This window comes from Phascolarctos cinereus, unplaced genomic scaffold, assembly GCF_003287225.1.
Source record: "Phascolarctos cinereus isolate Bilbo 61053 unplaced genomic scaffold, phaCin_HiC Scaffold_726;HRSCAF=1367, whole genome shotgun sequence".
Lineage (NCBI taxonomy): Eukaryota > Metazoa > Chordata > Mammalia > Diprotodontia > Phascolarctidae > Phascolarctos > Phascolarctos cinereus.
In genome coordinates this window covers 262,190,179-262,203,792 of record NW_027556098.1, presented here as the reverse complement: position 1 = coordinate 262,203,792, position 13,614 = coordinate 262,190,179, and the positions used below count along the sequence as shown (strand labels likewise).

The 13,614-nt window shown below is 38.9% G+C and overlaps 1 protein-coding gene across 2 annotated transcripts in view; it reads right to left on the bottom strand.

Moving 5' to 3' along the window:
- Nucleotides 1–13,077, bottom strand: part of GJA3 (gap junction protein alpha 3) — a 40,946-nt gene extending 27,869 nt beyond the window's left edge. The window contains exons 1-2 of one of the 2 annotated variants that reach the window (XM_020968803.2): nt 12,836–13,077; nt 5,179–5,275 (exon numbers count right to left, since the gene is read on the bottom strand). The gene's annotated coding sequence lies outside the window, so the exon portion shown is untranslated. The remainder of the gene's footprint in view (nt 1–5,178; nt 5,276–12,835) is intronic. The other variant, XM_020968804.2, reaches the window with a different exon arrangement.
- Between the last annotated feature and the right edge of the window lie 537 nt (nt 13,078–13,614).

Genomic DNA, 13,614 nt, shown 5'->3' with positions numbered 1-13,614 from the left:
CCTACTACACACCATTCTGATGAGATATGTGTGTGTGTGTGTGTGTGTATACACACACACACACACACACACACATATATATATATATTTTTTTGCTTTTTGGTGAGGCAATCAGGGTTAAGTGACTTGCCCTGGGTCACACAGCTAGTAAGCTTCAAGTGTCTGCGCTTGGATTTGAATACAGGTCCTCCTGACTCCAAGGCTGGAGCTCTATCCACTGCACCACCTAGCTGTCACTCTGATGATATTCTTGAGAAAACCTCATCCTCCAGGCATTCCATTTAATCAAAATCTTAGCAAATGCTTTACAAATGGTAACATTCATAGCAAATTATTGTAGCCATAACTTTCCAGAGTTTACGAATAAGTTCTCAAAGAGAAATGTTAACAAGAAACAAAACTCACTTATTGCTGTAACTATCACTTTTCTCAAGGTTTTAAAAAAGATAAAAATGCTTTCTATCTCAGTTTGTATAAGAAAAAATTGTCCTATCTATGAATCTCAGACACATCCTAAAGAACATTGTGTGGAAGTTAATAAATAGATAATTAAGCTGCTAGGTGGCGAAGTGGATAGAGTGCTAGGAATGAAGTCAGGAAGACCTGAGTTCAAATCAAACGTTTACTAGTTGTGTGACCCTGGGCAAGTCACTTAACTCTGCCTCAGTTTCCTCATCTGTCAAATGAGCTGGAGAAGGAAATGGCAAACCACCGCAGTATCTTTGCCAAGACAACCTCAAATGGGATCATGAAAAGTTGGATACGACTGAACAACAAGCCTATTCCATGCCTGGGTTTCATTTTCTTCAGACCTCCCAGCAAGCATGAACATGGTTGAACATCCTTTCTGAGAAAGATCAGGTCCTTTATTCTTTGAAATTCTAGGTCCCATGGTGGAGTCCAGAGAGGTGCTGGGCACAGAAAAGCCCTACTTTGTTGCATGAAATGTGAGATTCAGAGAAAATATTTCATGTGTAACAAAAGGCAAACTAATTTGCAGTTCTTCCCAGTAATATAGGAGCACAGAATCATTAATTTTAAAGCTATAAGAGACCTTAGCAGGCAACTAATCTGATCCCCTCATTTTACAGATAAAGAAACTGAAGTCTGGGGAAGTTAAGTGATTTGCCCAAGGTCATTCAGGTATTAAGTGAGAACAAGGATTCAAATTCAGGTCCACTGATTATAGCTCCTATGTTCTTTCCACAATGTACTATATTATTTCCCATTGATAGACAGCAGTGGGTTTTAGAGAGAGATGTTTCATCATCTCTTTTTATTCCTAAAATGGTCCTGCCCAGTTTGTTCCTTTCCCATTTCTTCCTGCTTTCATTCATTCCCTTCTATCTTCTCAAGTCTCCATCCTAATTATCTTTTTTTTTTTAACATTCCCTTATCATTCTCACACTACTATTACCTCCTCTTTCCTGTTCTGTGCTTCATCCATTTGCTCTTATAGTATGTGTTTTAATCTTTCCCTTCCCACTCACAGCACAATTTTGCAAAGAACCCTCTCTTTTGCTTTCTGAAGCCTTTACAGAGTGAAACACTATAGCTCCTAGTTGGTTGGCAGTTAAACCTTTCTACCTCCACAAAAGAGGCAGAATAAACCCCTAGAATGCTAGGTCATTAGAGTATACTTTCTGGGTCTAAGATGAAGAAAGACTCCTTGTTCCCTCGTCTCATCATCTGTTATTATGGTTCAGCACTCCTTGGACTCCAGTTGGCCACTGAGGTAAGTATCCATGCAACCTACAGTGGATTTGTGCCTTTGTAATATCTCTATCACCTTCAGCTCTGGCCAGGTTGGTCTTACTCTTATGTTTTGTAGGCTTATAATGACTTACTTTGGAGCTTTAGGCAATGCTGAAAGAAAGCTGAGGAAGCAAGATAATTGCTATGTCATTGAAGTTAGAGAGACAACAAAAAGCAGGATGGTTATCAATAGGCATAGTCTTTTCAGGTTAAAAGATGGTGGGTGAGCTTCTGGTCTATATGAAAAGAAATAGGCTGGCATTTTACTTATGAGATACATCAGTGCGTATACAGCATCCTAAATAGGATGAGTCCTGCTTGTCCCAATACAAGCACCAGTCTCACTGTAAATTTTAACCACAGGAAGCCAACTCTTTCTTCCACAGACTACAAGAAGGGAGGAATGAATGATCTGTCCTAAAGGCACTGTGCTCTGGTTACATGAAGCAGATGAAGGTCACTTTCCCTGTCATATCATGTATACAGAAAAGCAACCAGTGTAGAGACAGAGGTAGTTGGAAAGCCCACCTTCAGAAGGGTCACCTAGATCCCTCAGTACAACTTGGGCCATATACCTTCTTCTCCTGGAGTTATACAGAGAGACAGAAAAATGAGGAACAATGCTGCTCCATTTACTGGATACACAAGAGGGAATTGGCTGGATTTGTAGCATAACTTGACTAACTACATCCTCTTTTCTAATATACTGTCATTAAAAATTCAGTGCCTCCACGGGTCATTGTTTTCTGGCCAGTATTAACTTTAACACAACCTGGTTAACAGATATTCTCTTGTATTAATTAAAATGTTTGCAGGTGGTAGATCTTCCTGTCATTCTGGGATTGTGATTGAGAGTGGAAAAGGAGGAAGGAGAAAAAAAGCATTTATTAAGTACCTACTATGTGCCAGGCACTGAGCTAAATACCTTACAAACATTACCTCATTTGATACAACAACCCCAGGAGGTAGGCACTATTATTATCCCTATTTTTACAGTCAAAGAAACTGGGGCAGACAAGGGTTAAGTGACATGTCCATAGTTACAAAGTAAGTGTCTGAGGCCACATTTGAGAAAAAATTTGTTTTGTACCATTCACTGGCTCTGCCTACTCAACAGAAAAGTAAGATTTGGTAAACTCAAATCTGGAGCAAGACTCAAAATTTTTAGTTCCTATTTGCTTTTGTTTCACTTATATGGAAATATCTTGGAAAGATCAGCTCCTTGTATATTTCAGGTCTTCATATATAAACTGGAGAGGGTGTATCAAGAGCATTTCTAAAGGGACATGAGTGTTATAGAACAATGAGGAGTGGACAGAGTGTTGGGACTTGGGCCAGGTTCAAATCTTAACTTACATATTTGCTGGTTGTGTGTTCTTGGGGAACTCAACTAACTTCTCTGGGCCTCAGTTTTTTCCTTATTTATAAAATGAGGGGGTTGGACTAAGTGACCTCTAAGGTCCCTTCCAAGCTCCAAATTTATGTTCCTATGTACTTGGAATAGGATATCAATGAAAAAAAAAACGCTATATTCAAATATCCTCAAGATTAGGGCAAAACAATATTATTTTGCCCCTATGCCCTTTGCCTGCCTACTCACAGTCACCACTTAAATGTAAAGGGACAGGTACCTATGGTGGTAGAAATGCTGGGCAGAGGTCAGTAGCACCCTCCTTTCAGTTTCTTTTTGTTGGGAAGCATGATGGGAATTGAAAGAAGAGAAGAAGTTACTGATGCCCACCCTGGAATCAGCCCTACAGACTGAAAAGTAAGATGAAAGACAGGCTTTAAATACTCATATAAGATCATTCATGAGTCAAGGTTGTACAGTAGAAATGGAAAAAAGCTTAAATTCCAAAGAACAATGTGAAAGTGAAAATGTGCCTTTGACCTTTGAGATGATTTAGTGTCTTCTAAAACTTACTTTCTGTCCTTTGAAGACAGAATATATAATTTACTAGATATTATTTATATATACAGCCATACTGACAAGGAGGACATATTCAATTTAATTCAATGAACATGTTAGGTCCCAATTCCAGGGAGAGAGAATTGATTTAAAGGATACTGTACTCGGCACTGAAGGAGATACTCAGATAATAAATCCAAGTTCTTTCACATTTGGAAATTAAATACAGTTCAGACTGGGGAGCAAAACCATTACCTTGCTCTTATAAGAGACTCCGGAAGGAGGAGAAGGAGAAGGGAATACAACTTTACTGGCAAAGTATGTTCCTCACCAGAGATTTGTTTCATAAATGCTAAAAATCCAAAATTTATGTGAAAAATATTCTACTTGGTACCAATAGACACACAAAGACACTAACACAGTCTCTAACCTCTAATAGGAGATATATGTCAACCACATCTAAACACTATACAAAGTAGAATATGATTAAATTAAATATATTTATTAAGTGTCCAAATATATTTATTAAGTTAAGGCATTGTGCTAGATACTACAGATACAAAGACAAAAATCAGAAAGAATCCCTGACCAGGAAAGGATTTGCTTAGGAACTGGCACCTGAGCTGAGCCTTAATAGACAGCTCTAAGTCTAAGAGGTGAGAGTGAAGGGAGAGTACGTTCCAGTCATGGGAGCAGCCTTATCAAAGGTACAGTGATGAGAGATGCTAAAATTACAAGCATATATACAGGCTGAGAGTTATGTCCTCCCAGGACTTGCTGAATCCAAGCTGGAGAAAACACTGTGGAGGATAAGCATATCTAGACCAAAGTGACCTCTAACCAAGTTCCCTTCACATGAGATCCTTAGTGTTAAATTCTTATTTAAGTGACAAAGCCTTGCCCCCAAAGGGATGGAGTTTTTCATCTCTAATAGGAGTGCAGACCTGTGTGGAGCAAAATCCTAGGCATTGGACTGGTAGATACCCTGGAAACAAGGGAACCATTCCGAGCAGCTGGGGCAGCTTATGGCCATCTTGAGACAGCTCACCCCTCTCTATCTTCCTATCTCACCAGGCATACTCCTCCAGATGTCTTATGCCCCAGAAAAATTCTTCATCTTGGAAGATCACTCCAGCACCATCTCATCAGTACCCTCTGCCCCTGGGGTCTCTCCCTCTAACTGGAGGAAGGAAGGGTACCCAGACCAGCCATCTCTTCATTTCCCACTCAGTTGCACTCCTGTGGATTTCTCCATCATTCCTTTCCTCCAGGTACCCCACGCCCTTGCCATCTCCACACTTAAATTTCCTTTTTGGATTGTCTTCCCCATTAGAATGTAAGTTCCTCGAGGGCAAGGACTGTCTTCCTTTTTTGCTTGTATTTATATTTGTATTGTATTTATATTCATATTTATATACAGTGCCTGGCACAGAGTTAAGTACTTAGTAAATGTTTGTTAACTAACTTAACTATTTCTGTGTATATTTTCATAAAGCCTAAGCAAACAAACCAACCTTGAGTATGCTTCATTTGTCAGTCCTTGAGAATCTTGAAGCCAGCAGTTCCTACTAAAATGGCCAAGTTGAGCATATAGCAATCAGAGTGGTTAAGCTGGAACAGAAAATGCAAGAAGGGGAAGAAATAAGTGTGGAAAGTCAGGCTAGAACCAGACTAAGGGAGGGGGAGAGAAGGGGAGATTTAAATGCTAAAATGAGGAGTTTATACTTTATTCAAGAGGCAACAGAGATCCACAAAAGTTTCTGAGTAGGACAGTGTCATGGTCAGGCCTGTGCCTTAGGAATATTATTTTAACAGTTGTGTGGAGGATGGTTTGGAAAGAAGAAAGAGGAGAGACAGAGGCAGGGAGATCAGTTATAAGAGGGGATTTCATTAGTAAAGATGATGAAAATGCAAACCAGTGAATAGAGAGAAGAGGATGTAAATAAGAAGTATGTTGTAGAAGTAGAATCATTAAGACTTTGCAACTGATTGGATAGGGGGGATAAGGAATAAGAGAGGCATGTACAACTCTGAGGCTACTAACCTAAGTTACTGAAAGTATAGTGGTGGCCTCATCAGAAATAGGGAGGTTTGGAGAGAGATAATTTGGGAAGGGGAGGTGGAAAATGAGATCCATTTTTGACCTGTTGCATTTGAGGTGGTAAAAGGACAGGCATACAGAAATATCCAGAAGACAGTTGATGATGTGGGGCTGCAGTTCATTATGGAGATTCACGAGCTAGGCTTAGGAATCACTTACAAAGAGATGGTAGTTGAACACATGGAAGCAGATGAGATCACCAAGAGAGCAATAGCAAGAAAGAGAAGATGCCTCTGGACAATTGTAGGGGCCGTCCATACTTAGGAGGCTGGAGATAGATGATAATCCAGTAAAGAAGACTTGAGAAGGAGCAGTGAGACAGGTGGCTGGAACACTAGGACACAGCAGCGTCACACACGCCAAGGGTAGAGAGAGTATCCAGAGGAGAGGGTGGCTAACAGTGTCAAAAGTTGTCAAGAGGTCAAGGATGATAAGAACTGAGAAAATACCACTGGGTTTAGCAGTTAAGAGATGGCTTGTAACTTTGGACAAAGCAATTCCAGTTGAGTTGTAGAGTGCAAAGTCAAATTGCAAAGGCCATCAGCAAGGGCAAGTAAGTGGGAGGCAATGAGTCTAGGTGAAAAGAATATAGGATAATAATATTAATAGGATAACATTAAAATTAACAATATTAATAAATAACATTTAGGATAATAATGAAATCTATATAGTGCTTCGAAAGTTACAAAGTGCTTTACATTATTTTATTTATGCCTCCCAACAACTCTGTAAGATATACAGTATAGCTATCACTAACCCTATTTCACAGATGAGGAAACTGAGGCTTGGAAAATTTATGTAACTTTCCCATGGTTACAGAGCTACAAAGTGTCAGGGGTGAGGTTTGAATGTAGGTCTTCTTAATTTCAGGGATGGTAGGATCAGAGGAAGAGAGATTTTTTTTTTTAAGTATGGGGCCAGGTTTGTTTATAGACAGCACAGAAAGAGCTGGTAAATAAGGGGAAACTGAAGACGAAAGAGATAAAGGAGATTACTGGAGGCACAAAATGCCAGAAAAGATGGCAAGGGATAAGACAAAGTAGTGTGATTGGTGTTGGCAGGGGAAGGACCACCTTATTCTCAGAAATTGTAACAAGGAGAAGAGAACAGGGGATAATATAGAGGGATTTTGAGCAGTGGAGAAAAAAGGAAAAAAAGACAAAAGAATATTTGAGGAGGTCCAGCAAACTTTTAGCTGAGAGACATCAGGGGAAGCTTCATGGAGGAAGAGGCAATTTATGATGTCTCTGGGATGAAGAGTAGTAAGCCACCAAGCACAATCAGTTTTAGGTATGCTTGGGAAACAAGAGGAACTTTATGATGAAGGTGTTTTCTAGTATTGTAGCAGTCTGTGCCTCATCCAATAATATTATGCTTAGCTTCAATTATTACTGCATTAAAAAAAACTCCCTGGGAGTGTTTAAAATAATGCAGGTTTTCTAATATACTGCTACAACTATTTTAAGAAACAAACACAAATTACAAAACAGGTTATCTTCTTTCCCAGTGCACAATTAACTCAAATGGCATATTATCAGTGTTTTCCTGATGCTAGTTTTAAATTACTCAAACGATGGGTTTGCACCACTTCCCTTGGGAAGATGATTCAGTAAGCTAATATTGCAGCAAGGAGACACAGCATACTTGTCTTATTTTCTCTCTCACACTCCATACACTTAATAGAATTGTAAATGTATTTCTTTCTCTTTTCCATACTTTAATTATTCTCTATTAATGGATGTCAAGATTTGCTAAGGTCTCTGCCAGGAAAAAAAAATCCTTGAAAAACACTAAGACTTTTTCCTTGGAAAAATATCCCATTACTTCCATAACTTCTAGTTTACACCCTAAGTAATTCCTTTCCCACTTTGGCAGTTTGACCTTTCACATATTTATAGATGGTTAGTATATCCCCTAAGTCTTCATTTGGCCAAGCTAAATATATTTGAGACTTTTTATCTTGTCAATTAAAAAATACTGATTTCTAGTATTCCAATTAGATGTAACAATCATTTTCACATTTTTCTTTTTCTTTAGTTTTGTTGAAATTTAAATTCTTGAATAGGGTAATTATATTTTGTCAAGCAAAATAAATTAATGTTGCATTAGTTTATAAATAACAGCTTTTAAGAGTGGCACTTGAGACTGTGACAAGAGAAGGAACCAAATCCGGTCAATGTATTTCTAGGCATATTTTTATTCAGTGTCAGAACTTTGTCCTACTCATATCATCTCTTAAAAGTGCTACTACAGATTAGGAATTTCCTTCCAAAATTGGCATTAAATCATATCTATAATTAGAATATTAAAGTTAAATTTTAAAATTAATACATGTTCTAATTTGCATTCAGCTGACAAGAAAATAGTCTTGATAGGAATTAGAAATATTGCTAGAATCATAGATCTAGAAGTGGAAGATACCTCCAAGTCCATCTAGCTCAACTCCCCCATCTTACAAATGAGAAAACTGACATCAAAGGACTTGCCTCAAATCACCTGATTATGTGATATTTGAAACCAGATTCTCTGATTCAAAAGCCAGTGCTCCTTTCTCTGGCTTCATCAATTTAACCTTATTCCAAAAGCTCCTTCTACTATGAACATAAAAATATTAACATCCTCATCAATGAAATAATTCTTCCTAGCAGTTCTGCAAATGATTACATAAAGCTAAAACTTTCTAGAACTACAGCTAGTGGGACTACATTAAAAGCTCCAAGGGGGCCATTAGAATTTTTTGCTTATCTAAATACTTCCTTTTAGATATAAAAAAGTGCCATATTCCCCCAGCTTAATTTCAAAACAAATGTTCAAATTTTTAATAATCAAACAGAAGAGAGTTTTGTTATCGACCTTAATTTAAAATAGAGCCTGTTGTTGAGTTGTGTCTGACTCTTTGTGACCCCATTTGGGGTTTTCTTGGCAGAGATACTGGAGTGTTTGCTATTTTCTTTTCCAGTTCATTTTATAGATGAGGAAACTGAGGCCAACAGGGTTAAGTGATTTGCCCAGGGTCACAAAGCTAAGTAATTATCCGAGGTTGAATTTGAACTCATGAAGATGAGTCTGATTCTGAGCCCAGTGCCCCTCCACTGCACCACCTAGCTGCCTCCAAAAATAGAGCCTAGCATTGCTTTATTTTGTGAAGGGATGAAACAATGATGAATGAATTAGAGAACTATAAAAATGCCACCCAGCAAATAATAAACTAAGTAGACTTCCATAGAAGCTGAAACAGGAATGAGATTTATTCTCTGAATAGTCAGGGAACAAATCATATGGTCTGAAAATATGACTGAAATATATTTCTTATAAAATGTCTTGGCCAAATAAAAGGCACACTTGCCTTTTAATTCAGAAGCTACATCAAATATTTTCAAGGAATTTCATTCAGTGTCCACTAGGAAAAAAAGGTGACATGGATTAGTGGGAAAGCTGCAGCTGAAGTACATTATTCAGGCTATGTCAATTTGAGAAAGTGAAAATTGCTGCCTTGCATAGGAAATATTTTCATTGTTCGAAAACAGATGATCAGAAACACAGAGGTTTATACTAAGCACTTCAGAGGTGTAGATACAGAACATTTTAAGTACAATTTCTGTTAATTGTTGCTTCAGATCAGTATGTGCCAAGAGAGAAAATGTTAAGCTTCAGTAAATGGTCAGCACCAGTGCATCTGAGAAGAAAATTCCGATTGCACATAATATAAATTATATACAAAGAAGATTTCCTTTGGAAGATTCCTAGGTTCAGATTTATGCTCTTTAGGTCTTGGGATAGCAATCTCACGCATGCGCACACACACACACACACACACACACACACTCTCACACACACAAAATCTCTGAAACTTTTACAACCCAAATATTACTAAAAAAAGTGTCAACCAAAAAATTAATATTTCTCTCATAATAATCCAAAACAGTGGTTCTTGATGTGTGTGTGTGTGTGTGTGTGTGTGTGTGTGTGTGTGTGTGTGTGTGATGGACCCCTTTGGCAGTCTGATGACGCCTACAGATCCTTTCTCAAAACAGTATTTTTAAACGTATAAAATAGGTGCACAGTAGAGAGAATTCTAGACTAGGAGACAGAAGACCTAAATTCAAATCTGGCTTCAGCTACTTCCTAGCTGGGTGACCTTGGGCAAGTCACTTAATGATCTCAGCCTCAGTTTTCTCATCTGATGGGGATAATAATTATCTTACCTCACATGGTTGTGAAGATCAAATGAGATATTTGTAAAGTACTTTGCCAGCTTTAATGTGCAAGCTTTAATGTGCAATGTAAGTTTTAGCTATTATTATTAAAATAAATAGGATTAAAAAAGGAACCTATTATATTGAAATAAAGAGGTAGTATTTTTCTCTTCCAAATTCACAGACCTTCTGAAATCTACCCTTGATCTAATGTAATGATCTATGTAATCTCTCACAGCATAATAGAATTTAGCACTTAAAAATGTGATTTGGAACTTTGTAAACAGATGAAAAAGTTGTAGGTAATCAGAATCAGGATATTTAGCAACATATTAAAGTATGGTGATTTTCTCTATTTCTTTGGATTATGATTAAGAAAATGGTAGGTGAAAAACTATATAAATTGTTGCCATTTCTTCTCATATTATGCTTTTGAAGATGAAGAAAAAGTAACATACAACTAGGTCCTCAATTAGTATGAATAAGGAACCTCCTGAAGTAGTTGCACATATTTGAATTCACATTATTTGAAGTTATAATTATATAAAATGTGGTAACTGGTTCCAGCCCAATGGAAATATGCAGTGTGAGTTCAAATAATGTGATCATTTCAGAGCGATTCATCATCCACCCTGATGGGAACCTAACTGTAGTTCTAATCTATGTAATGAAGATTTTTTTTTCACAACTTCAAGAATAAGTCTAAAACTGCATTTTCATAATGGGTCCTTTTTCTATCTAAACACACACACAGAGTACTAAAGTGATGAAAGCAAGCCAAAATCCTAAAAATACACACTCTATGTCCACGTATACTGATTTATATTCAAAAAAGATGGCAGTTTTAAAGCAAGTTGAATTCAGCTCCATGTCTTTAACATCTTGGGAGAGATAGAAGTTGCCACAAAAATTTTGTATCCCTGCTTTGTTTGGATCCATGAAACACAGATTTGGGAACTTTTAGGAGATTGTGTAACAGTAACTGGTTATTAACGCTTATGCCTATTTGTGAGGACACTTTATGAAAAGCATTTACAAGCAGTAAATATTAAATTTGTTCTTTGAGTTCAAATAATGGGCATATCTAAGAAATATAATTTAAATTTTCAACATGCAACAGCTATGAAGCTACATAGAAAGACTGTGTGTACTACACATTCAATTCAATTCATCATTACAACTCAATACAAACAAACTTTTATGGAACCCCTCTTACATGGAAGACACTGTACAAACTGTTATATGAATTTCAAATATATTGTGGAAGTTATTTAAGAAAATGAATAGGTACTACTATTCAACATAAAAACTAATTTCCTGAAGTAATAAAATGGTTTTATCAATCACTCTACATTCCAAGATCATATACCCTTCCTATATAGGGAAACAAACTGCTGGACTGTGGGAAAAGTGACAAATTAGCTGATGTTTACTTAAAAGACACTGACAATACAACTAAATCACTTTCTTTTATACTGTTCAGGAATCTATGTTTGTTCTGCAAATACTTTTCCTGGTGTGATTGATATATTGTCACTACACTAAATTCATATGCTAGATGGGAATTTTAATTCCAGGGTTATAAGCTCCTGTTAGCTGTTTTTGTTAAAAATCACAGACTGCACACTTTGGTTATGAGTGATAAAGTCGAAACTTCACCTGTCTTTATAAAATTGTGCTCAAGATCAGCTAAGTGGTAGATTAGATAGCATTGGACCTGTAGTTAAGGAAGATCTCAGTTCAAATAAGGCCTCACACACTTTCTAGCCGTGTAACCTTGGGAAAGTCATTTAACTTTTGTCTGCCTTAGTTTCTTCCTCTGTAAAATGGGGGTAATAATAACACTTACCTCTCGAGGTTGTTGTGAGGATGAAATAATATTTGTAAAGTGCACTGCAAACTTTAAAGTGCTTTGTAAATATTACCTATTATTATAAATGTTCACAAGCTTAGTCATGGCGTTTTAGGGTTAAGTTATGACCACTAGAGTACAAAGGAATAGGAAAACAAAACTGTATTTACAACAATTTCATGCCCAGATGCTTTCTAAAAATGAAAAAGATTTCTCTGGAATATAAATATATTAAAAGTATTGCTATTTTTTTGATAAGCTACAGGCACCTAAACATCATAAGGACTACTAGACCTTTAGCCGTATCATTTTAACTAAAACTACAGCTTATGTTTTCCTTCCTGTCTTCTTTCCTTCCTCTCCTCCTCCCTTTGTCACCCCCCCATACCCAGAATAATTTCTAAATGCCCTAGTACAATCTGTCACTGAGCAATGCAAACCTAGCTACTTGCAAAAAGTTGTACTCCATCACCTGTTGCTGGAAGAAAACTGCTTTTCATCAAACTATTTAAATATTCCTTGGGATCCTATTTAATTTCTAGTGCTCACTTAAAAAAAACCACTTAAAGCACAACTTTCAGTCAAACTATTCTGTAAAACAATTATTCAGTTGGGAAGAAAATTCTACACTCAAGTTGCAGAAGGTCAATTCCAATTCCAGTCCCCAGAAAGTTCCTCAAGAACCCAACTCTTCCCAAAGATTTCGCCAAGGCAGTTGGAGGCCCCAGGAACTAAACTGGAAACATCTTACAAGTGAGTCTCAGTTATCCCCAAGGGTTTTTACCCCAGCCAGCTGGAGCCTGTTCCGATTGCGGAGCGAAAGCGCTTGGCATATCAAAGCGTACCTTTTGCCCGAGAGGCCCATAGCACTCCCCTCTAGATAGCTGGCGAGCCAGACTTTCCGCCCCACACTGTGGCCTCGGAGAGGGCCTAGGTCGGCCCTGCCCCTCCTGAGCTGCTCCCCCACCTCGACCCCCCAGCTCAACCCGGTCCGCCCCCCCCTCCACTCTGCCTGCGCTTACCCAACAGCTCGGACCGCGGCTGGCCAACCTGAAGCGCGCTGCCCCCTCTCCTCAGCCCAGGGGGGGCTAAGGCCACTTGGACAAGAAGCCAGGCTAAGGCGAGGCTGGAATGTTTGTTATTTTTTTTTCTTTTAATATTTCTTTTTCTTTTCTTTTCTTTTCTTTAATGCAAACTTAACGTTCAAGCCTCAAGCCAGGAGAAGCCGGCTTCTCCTCCTCCTCGGCCATCTCTGCTATCCTAATGTGTGACCGGGCATGGCTGCCCCCACCAAGCGGGTAGCCCTGGCCGGCCAATGCCACGCCCCTGCCACTTCCAAAACTCATCACTTTGGTGGAGGCGGCCCGGGTGGGGGGGAGGTCAGAGGGGCGCACGGCCTGCTTCGCTTCTTTGTGCGTTCTGCGCCTCAGCAGGGACACCTCTCTCCCTACCCTTTGGCCAATGCAGCTTTCTCGGGAAAAGCGGGGGGCTGTTCCCTACCCCCAGCCCAGGAAGCGACCCCACAGTGCCCACAGTTGACGCGGGACTATGGGCAAACTTCTGTCTCTCAGCTCAGCTTCTCTAGAGTGTGTCCCACCGGGGCCAGAGGTGAGTGTGTGAGTGGAACACTAGCTGTAGCCTCGTAATACACCCACACTTAGCCCCGGCTGGCGCCTGGCTTCCACCGTGCATTCTTGCCAGAGCCTCATCCCCCTGGCCGCCGCCCCCGCCCTAGCCCTCTCCATATCCATGTGTCCCCACATGTATTTATAACTGCACTCGGCGTCCATTTCCCTTGTGG